This window comes from Bos javanicus, chromosome 12 (genome assembly GCF_032452875.1).
Source record: "Bos javanicus breed banteng chromosome 12, ARS-OSU_banteng_1.0, whole genome shotgun sequence".
Classification (NCBI taxonomy): domain Eukaryota; kingdom Metazoa; phylum Chordata; class Mammalia; order Artiodactyla; family Bovidae; genus Bos; species Bos javanicus.
Window position 1 is genome coordinate 10,372,387 of NC_083879.1, and position 22,189 is coordinate 10,394,575.

Consider the following 22,189-nt stretch of genomic DNA (forward strand, 5'->3'; position numbering starts at 1 on the left):
TAGCACACTTAACTTTCCCTGGGCATCTATTTCATTACTTTTGACAAGAGAAAGTTGAACGGAATGATAACTGGATTTCTGATTCTAAGAATCAAAATGTTTTGGTTTTGACCTGGAAAGTTTTCCCCTATATTTAAGAGGCAGTCAATAGTTTCTGGCCCTGTCAGCTCTAAATCAGATCTATGATTACTCCGATTACTCCATCAATGTGGGCGTGTGAGCTAAGTGACTTCAGTCATGTCGACTTTGTGCGACACTTTGGACTGTAGCCCGCCAGGGTCCTCTGCCCAAGTGATTCACCAAGAAAGAATAACTGGAGCGGATGGTCATGCCCTCCTCCAGGGGTCTTCCTGACCCGGGATCCAATCCACATCTCTTAAGCCTTCCTCACTGGCAGGTGGGTTCTCTGCCACTACTGCTACCTGAGAAGTCCGCTGCATCAATAGCTGCTACTAATTCTAATTGTGCAAATTTTATGCCGGGTGACGGCCAGTTTGAACAAGTGGTACTAGGCAGCATTATCTCTTAAGCTTCACCATGAAGGCAAAGCTAAGTTTCTCTTCAAAGAAGTTGGTACCACTTCACAAATGGTGTTGAAACCCCCATTTTAGCTCAGCTATGAGTCAGTCATATTACCATGTAAATGACTTGAGAGAGTTTGTATTGGTAGATTTCCCTAGAAACACTGAACCAGAGAGAGAGAAAGAGAAACAAAACATGATTTATGTGATTTAGGGGGACAAGCAGGTACAAAACCTGTGGGACAGGCCAGCAGGCTAGAAACTCATCAGGAGTTGATGTCCTGGTCTCAAGGCAGAATTTCTTCCTCCTCCAGGAAACCTGTTTTTGCTCTTACAGACTTTCAACTGATTATAGGAGGCACACCCACATTATCTAGGCTAACCCCCTTTACTGAGGTCACTGACTGTATTGGTAATACATGCTAACCACATCTACAAAAGACTCTCACAGTGACATCTACATTAAGATTTGATTAAATAATCGCGAGCTATATAGCCTAGCTCAGTTAACATAGAAAACTAACCTTCAAAGAGCTTATATGAGTGTTTCCCTCCTAACATCAGGCTATCAATCCATCTAAAAAAATTAAAATTTTGCTTGGACTTGCAAATAAGCAAAGATAGGAGAGAAGTAAGGGAAAAGTAATTTTGAAAAGGAAGTACAAAACAACTCCAGGCCTTAGCACAGATCTAGGCCCAGATTCTCAGGCCATCTATTTCAACAAGTATTTCTCTCCATTCCTCACCTCTGGTGTCTTTACCCAAGCTTTACTTTCAGGCAGCTTCTTGTAAATGGTGACTGATGGTAAAATTACTATGTAAGGAGGTTGATGAGGGAGGCCAGTGTGGAGATCTACACAAATAAACATGCATAAATGGAACCATTTTTTTTTTTTTTGGCTTGTGTCTTAACATTTGCAGGGCCTAGTGACTATCTCCCACTTGACTTCTCTTACTGTACTAAAAATAAGAATTTCCCTAAAGTGCACCCTGGTTGTGTTATATTAGACCATGCATTTTCTCTAGTCTTTCCCAATTTCACTGAATCCATATACATGGGCGTATGAGCCACTGTGCATATTTCAGGAAGTCATCATTTGAGAAGGATGTCCATAGTTTAAAAATGCAGGCTAGAGGGACTTCCCTGACAGGCCAGTGGTTAAGACTGCCTTCCAATGCAAGGAATGTGGGTTCAGTTCCTGGTTAGAGAGCTAAGATCCCACCAGACTTGCAGCCAAAAGAGCCAAAACAGAAGCAGTATTGCAAAAAATTTGATAAAAACTTAAAAACAAAAAAAGTTCACATCAAAATAAATAAATAATAAAAACACAGGTTAGAACAATGAGAACTGTCTGAATTTTTAGAAATATGTCTTACTAAGACAAGCACTGTCACTTATTTCTATAGGTTTTGTAACTCAATAGATGGGAGGTCATTCAGCTTTCAAAAATCTCACACTGTAGTTTGGTTACCGTGGCTCTAGATGTAAGACATTTGCACGAATAATGATCATACTGCACAAACCATAAAACAAAAGCCTTCATGGATTTGGTTGATATCTCAAAATGGATCCTATGATCGAACTTCGAAGATAACCATTGAATGCCTTCTCTAAAATCAACATACTTACATATATATACATATACATATATATATACACACATATATATATATATTAAATGAAGTGGCTTGCTTTAAGTGCTTACTAAATCATTAATAAATTTTAAAAAGTCAGAGGATCCTAGATTTTTTTTCTTATTATTTCTTATCTGTATTACAATTTGGATGATTTTCCAGAAATTTGAATTAATCAAATTTAAAGAGATAAGTTGATAAAGAGAGTTCGAAAGAGGCAGATTTTCTCAACCAGAAGCAAAGGACTGACAGAGAAGATTCCCAGCTAATAAACATGATCATTCAGAAAAAAGAATGCATTCAGAAATTATGGCATTTTGATGAAATAGAAATTATGGAATTGATCTTCCTGAGATGTTCCTAGAGCCACTTGCCTTGCCAGTGATTACTAACACTTCTTCAGCTGACTCACTTCTTTGGGCCCCAGAATTTGTGTTGATCGATCTTGCTATTAGTGATATGACAAGAATATAGCAACTTTTTGGTGGGCCATTTTTAAAGTCTTGATTGAACTTGTTACAATATTGCTTCTGTTCTATGTGCTGGTGCTCTGGGCACAAGGCATATGAAATCCTTGTTCCCCAGCCAGGGGTTGAACCTGCATCTCCCACACTGGGAGATGAAATCCCAATCACTGGAGCGCCAGGAAAGTCCTAGCATCTTCTTACAATAACTATTGAGTTTGTCCCATGAACAGTTTCCTAGTGGGCAGACTGCGTTGGGCTTTCTAAGCTCATATCCACCTCTCATCAGGTCCACTTTGAATAATTTAGGGGTTGCACATCAAGGTTTACTTTCATGGATAATTTCGATTATACCTTCACACATTAAGTGTTGCCAAACTGAATTGTATTAAATTGATTTCTGACCACTTCTCTTTAATTTTTATTCATTCAAAGATAAAGATAATGTTTAACATGATTTAATGCAGACTGTGAATTGCAGTGACTAGGTGACCAATTAATAGAATGTCACATAAAACAAACAGAATAAAAATGTGAACAGAATTTTATTCAACAGAATAAAATTTCCCTAGAATAAATCTATTTCCCCACGTGGCCCTGGCAATACAGATAAGAAAAGTGAGGTAATGGATACCCAACTTTAATTTATTCATACTCTGATGAGAGTTGTTAGGAGGTAGATACAACTTATCTGCAAAACTTAAGGAGATCCCATGCTATGAAAGCAAGTTTAAAATAAAATAAAATAAATAAAATAAAAACTAATACAATTATGTACAGTTTAAAAATAAAACAAAATTTAAAAAATATTCTTTCATATAAACACAAATTCTTCCCTTTATGATCTTATCTGTGACTGACACATAAACTCACCCAAATTTCTCCCCGGACCCCACCCCCATTCTCCTCCATCATTGAAGGTTGCTCCATTTCAAACAACTACTTACTTTATTTGCATATCTTAGTATAGTGCCATGAACAACCCAGAAGAACCACAGTTCATATCAGCTAGGTCTCAGCTTTGTCTGGATTTACTTCAAATGTGTGCTTCTAATGCTTTTCCATCTACAACTGCAAGAGTGTAAATATCCTATAGACTTTTTCTTCTCCTTATTAAATCTATTTCTTCCCACATGCCATTGGACAAGCACTTTTCCAGAAGTTGACCCACTTCTCTCAATTTATTTCTACTGGCTGTGCTTGATCATTTCTGCTTACCCAACACAGCAGCTCTTCCCATTTCACCCATATTGACACTCACTGGTTGCAAACATAGCAGTTAATACACTATTTCCCCAAATAAAATGCTGTTCTGAAAATGGTAACACGTGTTCTGGGGGAGGGAAGGAGTGTTTGGTTTTTTAAAAGTTTGCAGAGTGCTGGGTGTTGAAGTGTTGATGACTTTTAAATGTCTCTACTCAGGTCTTTTTAGAATTTTTAAGCTGTAATTGTGCACTGTATCCCTAAAGTGGGATAGAGAATCTGTGACACCATGTTCTGTGTGACCCGGTTCTTTTTCTTAACTTCACTATCAGAGAAGCATTGCATATGGAAAATAGAGTATTACAATCAGCAACAGTCAATTCTTCCCTGGTGGCTCAACTGGTCAAAAATCCGCCTGCAATGTGGGAGACCTGGGTTCGATCCCTGGGTTTGGAAGATCCCCTGGAGAAGGGAAAGGTTACCCACTCCAGTATTCTGGCCTGGAGAATTCCATGGACTGTATAGTCCATGGGGTAACAAAGAGTCAAACACGACTGAGCAACTTTCACTTCCAGCAGTTAACTCATAATTACTAAGCAACACTCCCTAGATCTGCTTCATTAATGACCAGTATGACAGCATTTTTGCTGTAGTCATTACATTTATTTATACTATACCTTATACTAAAAGAATTTATTATGACTTCAAAGATATTTTAAAATACCAAAAAACAGAAATTAAATGAAAGGTAAGATCAAAGTGGGGGGAAAAAAAATGGGAAGAATGTTAAAATAAAAACTGAGTTTAACAACAACAACAAAAAGCATAGGGGGGTCAAACCCAGCTATATATTAATAGTCAATTGGAAAGATTTTAAAATACATCTTCTCTGCCCCTGCCACAGAGTTACTGGATTAATATTTTTAATAAGGTCCCTAGATGATTCCTCAACCAATCTGGAAGATCAGAAATCAGAAATTCCTGTTTTGATATATAGCATCCTTAACAATGTTCTTGTTAAAGTTATCTGAGCACCTGCTTTAGCTCCAGATTCCATTTTCACAGGGAAATATATACTTGCTCAATTACTTGAAGATATTTTTTTAATGTGTCAATTGTCTATTTAATGACAGGCCTTTCCTATAAATATATATTATATTTGAGCCTCACTTCCCTGAAAGCCTGTGAGCCTATTACCCAATTGGTGTATTCAATAAAGTCAGTGGATATTTATTTGGAAAACACTCAGCTACAGTAAAACACAACTTAAAAACAAAAACTTTCATTTGTAAGCATCTCTCTTCTCTCTAACTTGAAACCATCAACATTAATTGGTGACAGAATTCTCCACTTCTGAAAGCTATATAAACAAACACAGATGTCAAATAAGAGACAAATTGATAGGATACACAAAATTATCTCAGTTGCCTTACAAGGTGACACTGAATACATTAAACACAAGTTGGAAACAAAATTTAATTTACAAACCTCCCAGGAATATTGGTTTCATATGATAACAGTTCTTATAACTATGCATTTTCCCTCAAGGAGGAAACACCAATGGAGAGTAATCTCTAGAAATGTTCACACTCTAATACAAAACAGTAAAACAGATCAGAAATTATCTAATCAATGTTGGAAGAAATGTCAAAATAAAAGCACAAGTTTGCCTTCCTTCTGGGGCTGCTTACAATTGCTGAGTTTCAAAAGTAGAGGAGTTGAGGTTTTTTTAAAAATGTCCTCAATGGGCCAGAGTGCGGGAAGGATGGCTTCAAAGGGTGACGGCGAGAGTCTCAGCTCCGGGGCGGGAGGGCTTCTCACGCAAGCCGCTGCTGCGCGCTGAACGTGCTTAGGGCCGCAGGGACGCCATTTTTCTTAGTTACCTCCAGCCCAGGAAGAGCAAGGAAAGGAAAAGCAAACGGTGGTGAAAGGGACAGGAAAATAAAATGGGACTCAGTGAAAGGAAGAACTCGATGACAACCAGAAGCCAAAGTGAGTTACCTGAGTGTAGACAAATTCAGAAAGAGGACGTCATTTGACTGTGTCGAATAAAAAAAAAAACAAAAACATGCTGATCTAAAAGCTGAGGATTAAGTTTTATTCAGTGGACTTACTGAGGACTTAAGCCCAATACATGCTCCCAGATAGCTCTGAGGGACCATTCCCAAGAGGTGAGGAAGGGGCCAGGATATATAGGAACTTTTAAAAAAACAAACAAAAAAATTGATGCTCAAACATTGAAAGACTTCTGCTGATTAAAGAAAACAAGACATTGCAAATTAATGAGTTTAGCCCTCTTCTATGAATGGGGAGATGCAAGAATCTGGACTTGCTGGAATCATTCCTTTGATGCACACCTTAACTATCTGAGGCCAGTATGTTGGTTTTCTGCGTCCTCAGGGTGCACCGCTGACGGCTTGGTGGCCACAACACTCTTTGCTTACTGAAATGCACTCCTTGTCCATGGCCGGCAGGTTGTAGAGCAGTGGCCTTAAACTCTAGAGTGTGTCTGAATCATTGAGGAACATGGATAAGACAATTTGCTGATCTGTAGTTCCAGAGTTTCTGATTCAGCCGATCTGGAATGAGGCCCGAGAATTTGCTTTTCTAATATCTCCATGTGACGCAAACTCCATTGATCTGGGGCAACACTTTGAAAATCTTCCCTCATAGAGTATGGATGACAAGCTCACATGCCTACAGCATCCAGAGAAGGTGTCTCTAAGGGGCTGATCGTTGACCTGGGAGTATACAGGTGTTCCAATATAAGGCAGAATAACAGAATTCTTTAAGAAGGCTCTTGATTTTTAAATGCTAGCAACTTATTTTTTTTTTTAATTTTGAAAAGTAAGAGAGCTAAATAACATGTATCCATGGGTCTAATGAAGCCTGTGTATTCAGAGTTTAAAGTCTGTAGTACAGGAATTCCTGTAGCAGGTAAGCCATTTTATTTTAAAAACATATAGCTTTAGCATGACTCTTCCAAGCTAAAGATGATGCTCAAATGCCAAAGTTGTTAAAAACAAGAACAAAGCACCCCAAAGTGTCAAACGGTAAAACATACACCAACAATACGTTACTTTTTCGCATTGTCCTAAGTATTTTACTGTATAGCCACATCCTTAAATTTATAAAAGAAAGTGAAGGATTTGTTGCCATATCTGTTTTCCAGGTTAAGAATCTGAGGCTTAAGAGAGGTTGAACGTCCAGAGGTTTTAAATCCTATTATGAAACACTTGTACTGTTTTCCCTAGCTTGATACTTTTAAAAGTTATTCACAGCCTTGTCTACAGATAACATTTGGGAAAATAACTCTTTTAAAAGTCTAAGCATAGATTGAGGTTGGGATCTATGCTGGTTCAAGAGCAGGAAAGTTGGGCCACCACCAAGGTAACCATCATCAACAAGGAGTAATTGTGAACAATACTAAATTCAAAGCAGTCTGCCCTGATGGCTCAGCGGTAAAGAAACCACCTGCTTCACAGGTAGAAGCAGGAGACAGGGGTTCCATCCCTGGGTCAGGAAGATCCGCTAGAGGAGGAAATGGCAACCTGCTCCAATATTCTTGTCCAGAGAATCCCATGGACAGAGGAGCCAGGAAGGCTACAGTCCAAAGGGTCAAAAAGAGTTGGACATGGCTAAGCAACTGAACACATTCAAAGTACTGTGCTTACTCAAGTAAAATCCATGCAACTTAGAAAAAATATAAATGCCCAAGCCCTAGTCCTGAGTAGTCTATTCTAGAATGTCAGAGGTCAATGGGGAGGGAAGACTTTTCACTATCACTTTACATTTAATGCCTAATTGTTCTCCAAGAGGCTGAATTTTCATTGAAATTTTTTTACCCAATTATTTTCTTTTTATAAAAATGTGACCATAAACAGAAAAGCTAAATCATTATAAAGATATTCAAGGAAGAAAGTACTAAACTGATCCAATAAATGAAAATCTGTTTTCTTCTTCCAGATAGCTGGAGAAAAGAGGTGATTCTGTTCTTTTGATATGACATATCTAATAATTTTCAGTTCAGGAGCTTATTTTTTCCTGGCTAAAGTCTTCAGTCTGGAGCATCTGTCATCTGTGTGTTCTTAACTCCTGACCAATGGCACACTGCCCTCCGTCTAGACCCTTTCTGTAATACATTGCATACCACAGCCCAAGTTCAATGTGATTAGTTAAGTTTCTTAAGTATGATCAGAAGAAATATCAAAACAAACAAAAAAAGCACAGAAAAAGAGGAATGGACGTATTTTCCCAAACAAAGCATAAGGATAGAAATAAGTTTTCCAACTACTTAAAACCTCCCTGGAAATGCAAAGTCATCTGGTTATGTGATATAAATATGAGCACCCATATATATAAAGCTATTGATAACACACACCAGCACACCTCAATTCTCCCCAGGCTGAGGTTTCAATGGAGTGCAGGGATCGCCTTATACCTATGGTTTCACTTTCCACAGTTTCAGTTGCCCAGGGTCAACCACAGTCTGAAAATATTAAAAAAAAAAAAATCCAGAAACAAATAGTTCATAAGTTTTAAGTTTCATGTGATTCTGAGTAGTGTCATGACATTTCACACCATCCTGCTCCATCCCATCAGGAATGTGAATCATCCCCTTGTCCACCATACCAAGGCTGTACCTGCTACCCTCCTGTTACTATAGGAAAAAACATAGTACATATAGGATTTGGTACTACTCAATATTTTGGGGTTCGCTGGTGGCTCAGTTGGTTCCGGAGCTGACTGTGGCTCAGATCAGGAACTCCATATTGTCAAATTCAGACTTAAATTCAATAAAGTAGGGAAAACCACTAGACCATTCAGGAATAACCTAAATCAAATCCCTTATGATTATACAGTGGAGGTGACAAATAGATTCAAGGGATTAGATCTGATACAGTGCCTGAAGAACTATGGACAGAAGTTCATGACATTGTACTGGAGGCAGTGATTAAGACCAACCCCAAGGGAAAAAAATGAAAAAATGCAAAATGGTTGTCTGAGGAGGCCTTACAAATAGCTGAGAAAAGAGAAGCTAAAGGCAAAGGAGAAAAGGAAAGACATACCCGTTTGAATGCAAAGTTCCAAAGAATAGCATGGAAAGATAATAAAGTCTTCTTCAAAGTGATGCAAAGAAATAGAGGAAAACAATAGAATGGGAAAGACTAGAGAACTCTTCAAGAAAGTAAGAGATACTAAGGGAATATTTCATGCAAAGATGGGCACAATAAAGTACAGAAGTGGTATGGACCCAACAGAAGCAGAAGATATTAAGAAGAGGTGGCAAGAATACACAGAGGAACTGTACAAAAAAGATCTGCATGACCCAGATAATCACTATGGTGTGATCACTGCACCCCCAGATCTCCTGTAATGCAAAGTCAAGTGGGCCTTAGGAAGCATCACTACAAACAAAGCTAATGGAGGTGATGGAATTCCAGTTAAACTAATTCAAATCCTGAAAGATAATGCTGTGAAAGTGCTGCACTCAATATGCCAGCAAATTTGGAAAACTCTGCAGTGGCCACAGAACTGGAAAAGGTCAGTTTTCATTCCAGTCCCAAAGAAAGGCAATGCCAAAGAATGCTCAAACTACCGCACAATTGCACTCATCTCACACGCTAGTAAAGTAATGCTCAAAATTCTCCAAGCCAGGCTTCAACAGTCCATGAACCATGAACTTCCAGATGTTCAAGCTGTATTCAGAAAAGGCAGAGGAACCAGAGATCAAATTGCCAACATCTGTTGTATCATGGAAAAAGCAAGAGAGTTCCAGAAAAACATCTATTTCTGCTTTATTGATTATGCCAAAGCCTTTGACTGTGTGGATCACAACAAACTGTGGAAAATTCTGAAAGAGATGGGAATGCCAGACAACCTGACCTGCCTCCTGAGAAATCTGTATGCAGGTCAAGAAGCAAAAGTTAGAACTGGACATGGAACAACAGACTGGTTCCAAATTGGGAAAGGAGTACGTCAAGGCTGTATATTGTCACCCTGCTTATTTAACTTATATGCAGAGTACATCATGCAAAATGCCAGGCTGGATGAAGCGCAAGCTGGAATCAAGATTGCTGGGAGAAATAACAATAACCTCAGATATGCAGATGACACCACCTTTATGGCAGAAAGTGAAGAGGAATTAAAAAGCCTCCTGATGAAAGTGAAAGAAGAGAGTTAATAAGCTGGCTTAAAACTCAACATTCATAAAACTAAGATCATGGCATCCGCTCCAATCACTTCATAGCAAATAGAATGGGAAACAATGGAAACAGTGAGAGACTATTTTCTTGGGCTCCAAAATCACTGCAGATGGTGACTACAGTCATGAAATTAAAAGATGCTTGCTCCTTGGCCTCCAAAAGCTATGGCCAACCTAGACAGCATATTAAAAAGCAGAGACATTATTTTGCTAACAAAGGTCTGTCTCGTCAAAGCTGTGGTTTTTCCAGTAGTCACGTATGGATGTGAGAGCTGGACTATAAAGAAAGCTGAGCACTGAAGAACTGATGCTTTTTAACTGTGGTGTTGCAGAAGACTCTTGAGAGTCCATTGGACTGCAAGGAGATCCAACTAGTCCATCCTAAAGGAAATCAGTCCTTAATATTCATTGGAAGGACTGATGCTGAAGCTGAAACTCCAATACTTTGGCCACCTGATACAAAGAGCTGACTCATTTGAAAAGACCCTGATGCTGGGAAAGATTGAAGGCAGGAGGAGAAGGAGACGACAGAGGATGGGATGGTTGGATGGCATCACAGACTCGATGGACATGAATTTGAATAAGCTCCGGGAGTTGGTGATGGACAGGGAGGCCTGGAGTGCTGCAGTACATTGGGTCACAAAGAGTCAGACATGACTGAGCAACTGAACTGACTGATGGCTCAGTGGTAAAGAATCCTCCTGCAATACAGGTAGACACAGATTTGGTCTCTGGGTCGAGAAGATCTCCTAGAGAAGGAAATGACAATCCACTGCAGTATTCTAGCCTGGGAAATTCCTTGGACTTAAGAGTCTGGTGGGCTACAGTCCAATTTAGAAACTGAAAGATCACCCATGATGGCATCAAGCATCCAAAGGGAGTCTTGGAACATGCCCTCTGGTGGATAAGGAGAGAACTAATATAATTATCTCCCTGCCCCCAGTGAGGGGAAAAAGGGAAAATCATAGGCTTTAGAATCTTGGTCAGTCAAGTGACTTTTTAGCACATCACTTAAGTTTTGTGGATCTTAGAGTCATACTTTGAAGAAAAAAATAAAAGCAAGAACAATTATACTTACTGGTAGTTTTATGAGGGATTAAGTGAAAGAAATGACATAAATGAACAGGGATAATTTCCCAGTTTTTTTTTATTTCTTTTCTGTCTTCTGTCATCCAAATGCCATTCACCATTTGCTTCTGAGTCTGATTAGTATAAATCAGGCTTTCTCAGACTGTGTACTAGGGACCTTAGTGTTAGTCACTCAGTTGTGTCTTACTCCTTATGACCCCATGGACTGTGTAGCCCACCAGGCTCCTCTGTCCATGGAATTCTCCAGGCAAGAATTCTGCAGTGGGGAGCCATTCCCTTCTCCAGGAGATCAAACCTGCGTCTCCTGCATTGCAGGCAGATTCTTTACCATCTGAGCCACCAGGGAAGCCCCAAGAAAGCCAACTGGTGTGTGCATGTGTGCTCAGTCATATCTGACTCTTTGCAACCCATGAACTATAGCTTTCCAGGCTCCCTCTGTCCTTAGGATCTCCCAGGCAAGAATACTGGAATGGGTTGCCATTTCCTCTTCCAGGAGATCTTCCCAAGCCAGGGATCAAACCTGAGTCTCCTGTGTCTCCTACATTGGCAGGCGAGTTCTTTGCCAGCGTGCCACCTGGGAAGCCCAAGTGACCTTAGGAGCAGACCATTCTCTGTCACGGGAACTGTAGTGTACCTTGCAAGCTGCTTGGTATCATCTCCATCTCTACCACCTAGGTGCCAGTAACAGCCCCTCACACACAACGTGACAACCAAGAAAGTCACCAGAAGTTGCCAAATGCCCCTTGAGAGTAGGAGGGGATCGTGCCCAGGTGAGATCCACTGGTGTAGATACAGGGAAGCTCTAAGAAGTAGACCCGACTTTTGCCTATACGTCTGACCACTCCTTCGAGAGGGAAGAAATAAGTGAACAGGCTGAAATCTGTCTATCTTTAAGCCTTAGTGTTAGAGAACGTGAAGCGCAACCATCAAAATAATGGATGACTCTTTCACTAAGGTATGTTTATGTAAGAAAAAGAAAGAGCAAATCACATCTCTGAAAGGCTTCCATCTTCAGGCAGACTTTTAGATCTTAACCGCATTAGGAAGTAATTTCTCTCTTTCTCCCTTTCCCCTCTCCCCCTCTCCCTCCCTGCCTTCCTGCCCCTCCCAACCTCAAGCAGGTTCAACAAGTTTGGGTAATAAAACAACACTAAAATATATAGTGTTATCGAGGATATTTCCGAGGTAGAGTATTGGAGAGAGAATCTTGAATAAATAGATTGTTGTTTTACACTGAATTCATGATACTATTAAGTTTTCAACCTTATAGTCTGGAGAGGAGCATTTCAAAGATAAACTATCTTGATATTTCATTTCAGAAACAGGTAATAAGTGGAACACAACAATTTCCAAAGTCTTCCAGACACACATAATCTACTTTATGCAACCAGTCACCATTCAGAGGTTTCTCAAAGAGATTTACTTTACAGTCAGAGAAGCTCCAGGCTTTTTGGTGATGGCACTGCCTACATGGTCAAGATGGATTATTTGATGAATAAATTCAGAGAGAAAGGGATCTGAGGGAAGGACAAGGTGAAGCTCCAAACTAAAATTAAAAGATAAGATAGGTAAGGTCAGGAAGGAAGGGAAAATAAGCAGGCGTAATGCTCCCTTTTCAGGTACTGAATATTTGGATACACTATATTTCTGAGAAAATGTGATTGTGGAAATATAAAATATTTGCTTCTCTGCAGAATATATTCCTTCTGGCTCTCAGATCTTATTTTGTAGGTAACAAATGTCCTCAAAGATATACAACACTGATCTCTCCTGGCTCCGGTTTATGAGACGCAAGCCTTTTCAGAGCCAGCATCAGGAAGTGTCTCCTGTGCCAGGGGAACCCGATGTAATAGGAAGGGAGAAAATTGTTTCTATCACTCCTGTATGAATAAGGAAATTGAAGATTAAACAGGGTACTGCTTGTGCTCTGAAACTTGCACTTAATTTAATCAGACACCGCGGTGGTTCAGGGTCTTAATAACAAAAAAGCAAGTTCCCTTGATAATGGATCGTCCCTTAAAAAAAGAGAGAATTGAGGGCCAGAAAAACGCAGAAGAAAATGCACCTTGATGGGGGAAAGAATGCTGTATGAAAAGGTAGGAGCAGCTCTTGGAGAATATTTAAGAGATCATGGGGCTTATGAGAAGAGCTTCCCCAGTGGGAATCTGGTGGTAAAGAATCTGCCTGCAATGCAGGAGACCTGGGTTCAATCCCCATGTTGGAAAGATCCCCTGGAGAAGAAAATGGCTATCTACTCCAGTATTCTTGCCTAGAGAAGCCCATGGATAGAGGAGCTTGGCAGGCTACAGTCCATGGGGTCGCAAAGAATAGAACATGACTAAGTGACAAACCCTGGGGCTTATGAAAACTGTGAAACATGTTAGGAGATGTGCATGCAAAGCTCTAGTGTAGAAGGCTGGATGACAAGGGAGGGCAGGCATCTCTTCTTAGCACTGGCCTTGGAGATAGGAAAAGTCTCTTGCAACCAGCGCTCCTCTGTGTTCCAGAAAAGGAACAGTAAAGAAGCAAGCATGTAGATCCCGATTCCTGAGGTCAAGGACTAGAGAGGGGAGCTAGGGCAGCCAGCTCAGGGCACTGGGGCTGTCTCTGCCTGAGCAGCAGCTCCCTGCAGGCCCTGTCAATCAAACCTTCACCAACATTTGACCCATCACCTCCTGTCATGGATATGAGCAATAGCATTTGACTTAAAGAATAATTTGAGGTGCAAAGAGCCAATGTCTCAGTCAGTCATGCCTCAGGACTCTGCAAACCCCAGAGGGTCCCTGATCATTTTCTCACTTGGACTCTCCCTGCCCTCCCCGCTCCAGTCAAGACTTACAATGTCTCACAGGGCGAAGCATCACCAGCAACCAAGCTCACCAGTGCAAAACCGTCAGGACGACAAAAGACAACTGATTTGATATTCAAAACAAGAAAGGGCATCGAGAGTCAGGTCTCATAAGTCAGTGCCCTTTGCTTAGTACCTGATCTCTCTGTGTCTTTGGTGAACCATCAAATGCAGATGCCTGCTGTCATGATACTCCCCAGACAAGCCAGCATGGGCAGAACATGCTTTACCGTTTGCTGAAATAGAGGCCACAGCAACGATGGATTTTCCTTAATCCACTAACTAAACTGTGCTCACTTGCATCTGACTCTTTGTGGCCCCATGGACTATAGCCCACCAGGCTTCTCTGTCCATGGAATTTTCCTGTCAAGAATACTGGAGTGGGATGCCATCTTCTCCTCCAGGGGATCTTCCTGACCCAGGAATCAAACCCAAGTCTCTGTGTCTCCTGCATTGGCAGGCAGATTCTTTACCATGGACACCATTTGGGTGAAAGAGGAGAGTGAAAAAAACTGGCTTAAAACTCAACATTCAAAAAACTAAGATCATGGCATCAGAACGTATCACTTCATGGCAATAAATGGGGAAAAGATAGAAACAGTGACAGGCTTTATTTTTGTGCTCCAAAATCACTGTGGACGGTGACTGCAGCCATGAAATTAAAAGATGTTTGCTCCTTGGAAGAAAAGCTACGACAAACCTAGACAGTGTATTAAAAAGCAGAGACAACCCTTTGCCAGCAAAGGTCCATCTGGTCAAAGCTATTGTTTTTCCAGAAGTCATGTACGGATGTGAGAGTTGGATCATAAAGAAGGCTGAATGCCAAAGAATTGATGCTTTCAATCTGTGGTGCTGGAGAAGACTCTTGAGAGTTCCTTGGACAGCAAGGAGATCCAACCAATCAATCCTAAAGGAAATCAACCCTGAATATTCATTGGAAGGACTGATGTTGAAGCTGAAACTCCAACACTTTGGCCACCTGATGCAAAAAGTCTATTCATTAGAAAAGCCCCTGATGCTGGGAAAGATTGAGGGCAGCAGAGTTGGATGACAGAGGATGAGATGGTTGGATGGCATCACGAACTCAATAGACATGAGTTTGAGCAAGCTCTGGGAGACAATGAAGGACAGGGAAGCCTGATGTGTTGCTGTTGGTGGGGTCGCAAAGAGGTGGACAGTAATGGAACAGCAGCAACAGTGCTGAGGAAGGCACTAAGGCTTTGCCCTGTAGAATCATAAAACCACAGCTCTTCGGACTCTCAAAGACCCTTGAAAGTAGTCTGGTCGAACACATCCTATTTCCTGTAAATTATGTGGAACAGCAGACCCACAGTGGATGGGAGCATTGTCCACAATCACCCAAGTTGTGATAAGTTTATCTTCTCATCAGCAAGAACTTTGAAGAAACTGAGATTTTTACCCTACATGCAAGCTAACAAGTCAGCGTGTCCCACCATCACAGATGCTGGCAGAAGACATGAGACCCCTTCAGAAACAAAGGTCTTCATTTCTCATGGCAGTAACAGTAGCCAGAGCATCAGCATTTCCTAGTGCCAGTTCACCAAGCTCCAGTCTCTATGGGGAGATTTGAAGAGGACAAGATGACAGTGGCACGTGCAGCAGAGAAACACCAAATCTAGGGAACCTGACTCTTTTATAATGGGCCATAAGCGTGACTACCCTTTGCTCTACGGACATAGCCCTGATTTTCAGAAAATTCTAGTCAAGGCAGTCCAAAAAGCAGACTCAGTTCCTCTGTTTGCAGGTTGTGCAGAAACATCAGAGACCCCTAGGATTTACTTCCACCCACATCTTTTCTGCCTGAGTACACCACTCAGTCAGTCACTGATAAATCTTACCAGCCGAGGCTGGGACAAAATCTGCCAGTTTGCCTCATGCAGCATCATATTAGGACTTCCCAGGTGGAGCTAGTCATAAAGAACCCGTATGCTAATACAGGACATGTAAGAAACACTGGTTCTGTCCTTGGGTTAGGAAGATCCCCTAGAAGAGGGCATGAAGAACCTACCCCAGTACTCTTGCCTGGATAATTCCGTGGATAGAAGAGCCTGGCAGGCTGTGGTCACAAAAGGTTGGACACGACTAAAGTTACACACACACACATACACACACACACCATCATATTAAGGCTACTATCAGTAAGACTCTAAGCAGTGGAATGAGGCCAACCAGCAGTGTTGACCTCAGCCATGCCTCCCCACTGCCAGGTTTAAGAGCAACCAATGGACTGCAAGGAGGTCCACCCAGTCCATCCTAAAGGAGATCAGTCCTGGGTGTTCATTGGAAGGACTGATGTTGAGGCTGAAACTCCAAGACTTAGGCCACCTGATGCGAACAGCTGACTCATTGGAAAAGACCTTGATGCTGGCAAAGATTGAGGACAGGAGGAGAAGGGGACAACAGAGAATGAGATGGTTGGATGGCATCATCGACTCGATGGACATGGGTTTGGGTGGACTCCGGGAGTTGGTGATGGACAGGGAGGCCTGGTGTGCTGCGGTTCATGGGGTAGCAGAGTTGGACACGACTGAGCGACTGAACTGAACTGAACTGAACTGAATGGAACAAGTACCATAAACCATTAGAATCTACCTCAGGAAACAAGGTTCTGAGGTGTTAGTTCAAGTACAGTACAATGTATTTGTGATTGTACAGACTCCATTTTGGTCCACAAAAAGGAAATTTAGGGCAATCTGATCATCCATAATAATCCAAGCCAGAGTGCGGAAGCTGATCTGAAAGTTTTCAGTGTAACAGGCTGAAGACCAACTCCTACTATGAGTGACTTCCACTGTGAGGATAACTGCCCACAGTTCAGTTCAGTTGCTCAGTCATGTCCGACTCTTTGCAACCCCATGGACTGCAGCATGCCAGACCTCCCTGTCCATCACCAACTCCTAGAGTTTATGCAAACTCATGTCCATTGAGTTGATGATGCCATCCAGCCATCTCATCCTCTGTTGTTCCCTTCTCCTCCTGCCTTCAAACTTTCCCAGCATCAGGGTACTTTTCCAAGGAGTCAGTTCTTTGCATTAGGTAGCCAAAGTATTGGAGTTTCAGCTTCAGCATCAGTCCTTCCAATGAATATTCAGGACTGATTTCCTTTAGGATGGACTGGTTGGATCTCCTTACAGTCCAAGGGACTCTCAAGAGTCTTCTCCAACATCATAATTCAAAAACACCAATTCTTCAGTGCTCAGCTTTCTATATAGTCCAGCTCTCACATCCATACATGACTTTTGGAAAAACAGTAGCTTTGAGTAGACAGACCTTTGTTTGCAAAGTAATGTCTCTGCTTTTTAATATGCTATCTAGGTTGGTAATAGCTTTTCTTCCAAGGAGCAAGTGTCTTTTAATTCCATGGCTGCAGTCACCATCTGCAGTGATTTTGGAGCCCAAGAAAACAATTCTCCAGGCCAGAATACCGGAGTGGGTAGCCTTTCCCTTCTCCAGGGGATTTTCCCAATCCAGGGATCGAACCCAGGTCTCCCACATTGTGGGCAAATTCTTTACCAGCTGAGCCACAAAGGAAGCCCTAACTTCCCACAGAAGAACTTAAATAGCAAGTCAGTTGAGAGCAGAAGTGGTTTGTGCCAATTCCAACCCAGAGCTCTTAGGAGGGTGAATGTGCCTCCCTGTGTTCTCTCGACTTCCCCCAGGGGAACACAGTCCCTGAAGGACCTAAGGCAAGCTGGAGACACAGCTGGAAGGAGGCTGAGTCCCCATGTTCCCCCACTGAGGAGAACCACCCACGAACATAAGCACCCGTTCTGAGCCACCCTCAGACGTGTGCACCCACTCTGAGCTGTTACATGGGTTTCCCAGGGGGAGCAGAACACTGGAGTGGCAGGAGATAGCGGGTGAGATGAATGGAGAGAGTAGCATGGATACACATACACTGCCAGATATAAATGGAGAAGGCAATGGCCACCCACTCCAGTACTCCTGCCTGGAGAATCCCATGGACAAAGGAGCCTGGCGGGCTGCAGTCCATGGAGTCATCGAGAGTCAGACACGACTGAGTGACTAATACACATGCACACATCAGATATAAAATAGGTAGCCAGCGGAAACTTGTTGAATGACTCAGTGAGCTCAAACCGGCATTCCATGACAACCTAGAAGGGAGGGACGGAGGGACGGAGTGGGAGGTGGGAGGGAGGTTTGAGAGGGAGCAGACATATGTATACCTATGACTGATTCATGTTGATGTATGGCAGAAACCAACCAACACTGTAAAGCAACTATCTTTCAATTAAAAAAAAAAAAAAAGAATCCTCCTGCCCCTGCAGGAGATGCAGGAGACATGGCTTCAGTCCCTGAGTTGGGAAGACTCCCTGGAGGAGGAAATGGTAACCCACACCAGTATTCTTGCCTGGAGAATCCCACGGGCAGGGCAGCCTGGCCGGCTACAGTCCACGGGGTTGCAAAGTGCTGGGCAAGACTGAGAGCTCACACACGCATCTGGGCTGCTAAGTGGCAAAGAAATGAATTTCTGTCTTGGCACCTTCACACCTTTACTGACTTTCAGCAGCAGAACCGACACTAAATGATGACCCAGCAAGTCCACTTTCAAGCATTCCCCGCAAAGAAGCCGGCACAGGTCCCAAAGCAGGTTTACTGATAGAAAACAAAGGGAAAGAGTCAAAGTAAACCATGATTGACTCACGATGAAATGCTAAGCAACAAAGTGAGTATATTCTACAACAATTAAAGTGAGGGTACTAAATGTACATTCATGACAGTAATCTCAAAACGGCTGACTATAAAAGCAAGGTGGCATACACGCTGATGACATGTGTGTAGAATCGAATACCTATACCACATAAAAGGATACGTAGCTTCTTGATATCTGGGCAGACATTTTTATTCATAGAAATGATACAGATCAACTTCAGAATAACACCTGCTTCTGGAGACAAGGAGGAAGTGATGTATTGAGGAAGCATCTATTGTATTGATAGTATTTTTAAAGGAGAAAGACATCTGAAAACAAAATGTGCAAATATTAACATCTATTATGTCTAGATAAGGGGTGTGTGGTCTTTATTAGATTATTTTCTATGCTTTTCTGCATGCTTGAAATATTTCATAATTAAAAATAATATTTTACTATAAATATAGGAATACTTATAGGAATACCACTCTATCCCCAAAGGTCTGTCACTCTGAACTCCTACCACTTATCTAATTTATTTGCATGTGAAAATCTTTGGGGAGAAAGAGGCATAATTTTATTAAAAGCAGGATGTTATAGAATTCTTACAGAATTCTTACACTCTAGGGAAATAAACAATGCAGAGTAGCTGCTTTAGATTCATAGTCAACAGGAAGTCATCCAATTTCATTCCTTTTCAGCAAATGCAAGGAATCAAATGCAAAATTTAACACTCTGGGGCTATGCTGTGACACCATGCCATTCCCTGGAGGTCTTCAGGTACGCGAAATAATGAATGGACTATGCTCACCCATAACTAATTTTCTTTTCTTTAGAAGAACTTATGGAAAATTGTCTTCACGTAATAACTAATTTCAGAGTATAACTCGGTACAAATCAAAATATTTCTTGTATTTTTAGCAGACTCAGATCACTGTTCAAGCAATAGTTTAAGTGAATTGAAATAGCTTATGACTAAGACATGGGGGTGAAGGAGCAAGTGTCAGGCCAACATGAGCCAAGTTCTTCCACCTCCTTTCAAAGGCATTCCCTAATCAGTCAAGTCCATAGAAATTTCCCATCTGCTGATGTTTTAAATGCCTCTTAAATTATACCTACTCTCAGTTTCTACTTATGTGATTAAAGAATATTTACTGAACCTTTTTTTTCATTCAATTATATTTATCTTGGGACTTCCCTGGTAGCCCAGTGGTTAAGACTCCCTGCTCGTAATGCGAGGGGCAGGGGTTTGATCAATGGTCAGGGAACTAGATCCCACGTGCCATGACTAATACCTGGCCCAGCCAAAGAAACAGATACTTTTAAAAATTGTATATGCCTTGTTTGATGTATTTTTGCATGCTCCATAGCACCTAGTACTGAGATTACAAAAATTAAGCTTGTGGAAAAAATATGTTTGTTGATTAACTGATAACTGCAGTACACTGCCCAAGTCTGATTTTAAGATGCAACTCTATGTCCCTTGGATTGAGCCTTATAATCTTTCCTCATCTTATCGCCCATCCCAACATCTAGCATGCAGTATATGGCAAGTGTTTTTTCATAAATCAGTTAATCAAATGAATCAGCAAATAAGTCCAAATGTTTTACACAGTACAATGTAAGGAACCGTATTCCTTGCAACTTCAGATGATGAGACTGGGGTGAAAATTCATCTTTTTTACATTTAACCTCCTTTACCTTTTCCCTCCGTTGCTTCTACAGTGAAAACAGGTTGACCATTTGTAGCTATGATGGTGCTGGTTTAGTTGCTCAGTAGTCTCTGACTCTTGTGACCCCATGGACTGTAGCCCACCAGGCTCCTCTGTCCATGGAATTTTCCAGGTAAGAATACTGGAATGGGTAGCCATTTCCTTCTCTAGGGGATCTTCCTGGCCCAGGGATCAAACCCCTGTCTCCAGAGTTGTGAGTGGATTCTCTACTGACTCGGCTACCAAGGAAGCCTGATTTGTAGCTATGTTCCAGAACAAACTGATTGTTCCTGAGCTGTATACTTAAAATGACAGAAGATTTTGAAAAATCTTGCCTGGAGAGCAAGTTAAGAGTTAACAGGATGTGTTCCAATGTTTACTCGAAAGAAAATAATTGTAGTCACAGGCCAGAACTTCATAACAAGCTTAGGCTTCACAAGAAAGGTGTATATCATCTCAAAAATTATGTCACTATATTCTACGGCAGGTAAGCATTTCCTAGGCAGTTGAGACATATTTACTGTGACACATCCATTATTATCCAATGACAAAATAACAAAGTGCTTATAAAAGAAACTGAAGAACTAACACCTCCAGACTAATGAGCACAGCATCTCCAGAGGACATCTAACCAGGCATGAGTCAGGATTTGTATTTCTTCAGTCTCACACCCACAAGTCAACTTTCTTTCCTTTTTTTTTTTTTGGTCCATGGTAATAGTGAAGGTGAATGATGCGGACAATGGACTCTAATATACAAATAATTCTAATGGCGAATTTTAACCAAAGATTTGTACTTCCTTCTCTCCCCTTGTAAATTACACTCCAAAATGATGAAGTATGTTGAATGTCGATTTCAGGATGGACAATGGCACTCCTCTCTTTAGAATTCATCAAAGGTTTCCTGTTACCTAGAAATAAAGTTCATACTTCTTAGCAAGACATTAAATGTTCTTCATGTTCAGATTCCAATTTATATTTAGAGATGTGTATACAGCTACCTCCCTCCATTTGCTCTGTGACTTGACATGCCAATCCATCTATTTGCTGACCCAAGAACAACATTCTTCCACTGAGTGTCTTTGCTTAAGCAGTACCTTGAGGTTGAAAGGTAGTTTTTTTTTTTTCTTTTCATTTCTTATTCACACATTCAAAGTTCTACCTGTCCTCTAAGACCTAACTCAGAGGATGCCTCTTCCATGAAACCTTCTCTCAACCTCCCAAGCAAATTAAATGTTCTTCTGTGGACCCACAGAAGATTTCTTGTACATAGATTTACTAATAAAGTAGGCTCTTTGAATGTCTTTATCCCTTTCTGTTTTACACATCTTCCATGGTCAGGATCTATATCCTTGAGTCATAGTGCCTAGCATACTGCTTTGCACTTAATGGGCCCATAAATACTGGTTCCATGAGTAAATGAAAAGACACAGTTGTCTAGGTTACATTTTTAACTTGTGATGCCACAATGCATAGAACCCAATAAGCTATTAATATAAAATCACTGGGTTTCCCAGGTAAAGAACCTGCCTGCCAATGCAGGAGAGGCAAGAGTCTTAGGTTTGATCCTTGAATAGGTAGAGAAGATCTCCTGGAGGAGGAAATGGCAACCCACTCCAGTATTCTTGCCTGGAAAATTCCATGGACAAAGGAGGCTGGCGGGTTACAGTCCATGGGTCCCAAAGACTCGGACATGACAGAGCACACATGCGTGCATGTTCCATGTATATATAAAATCATTACCTCCAAAGGAAGTAGGAAGATGAGGAACCTACAGAGTAGACTTTAAACAGGGAAGAAGAGTAGAATACAGAAGTTAGGGTCTCTGGTGCAAA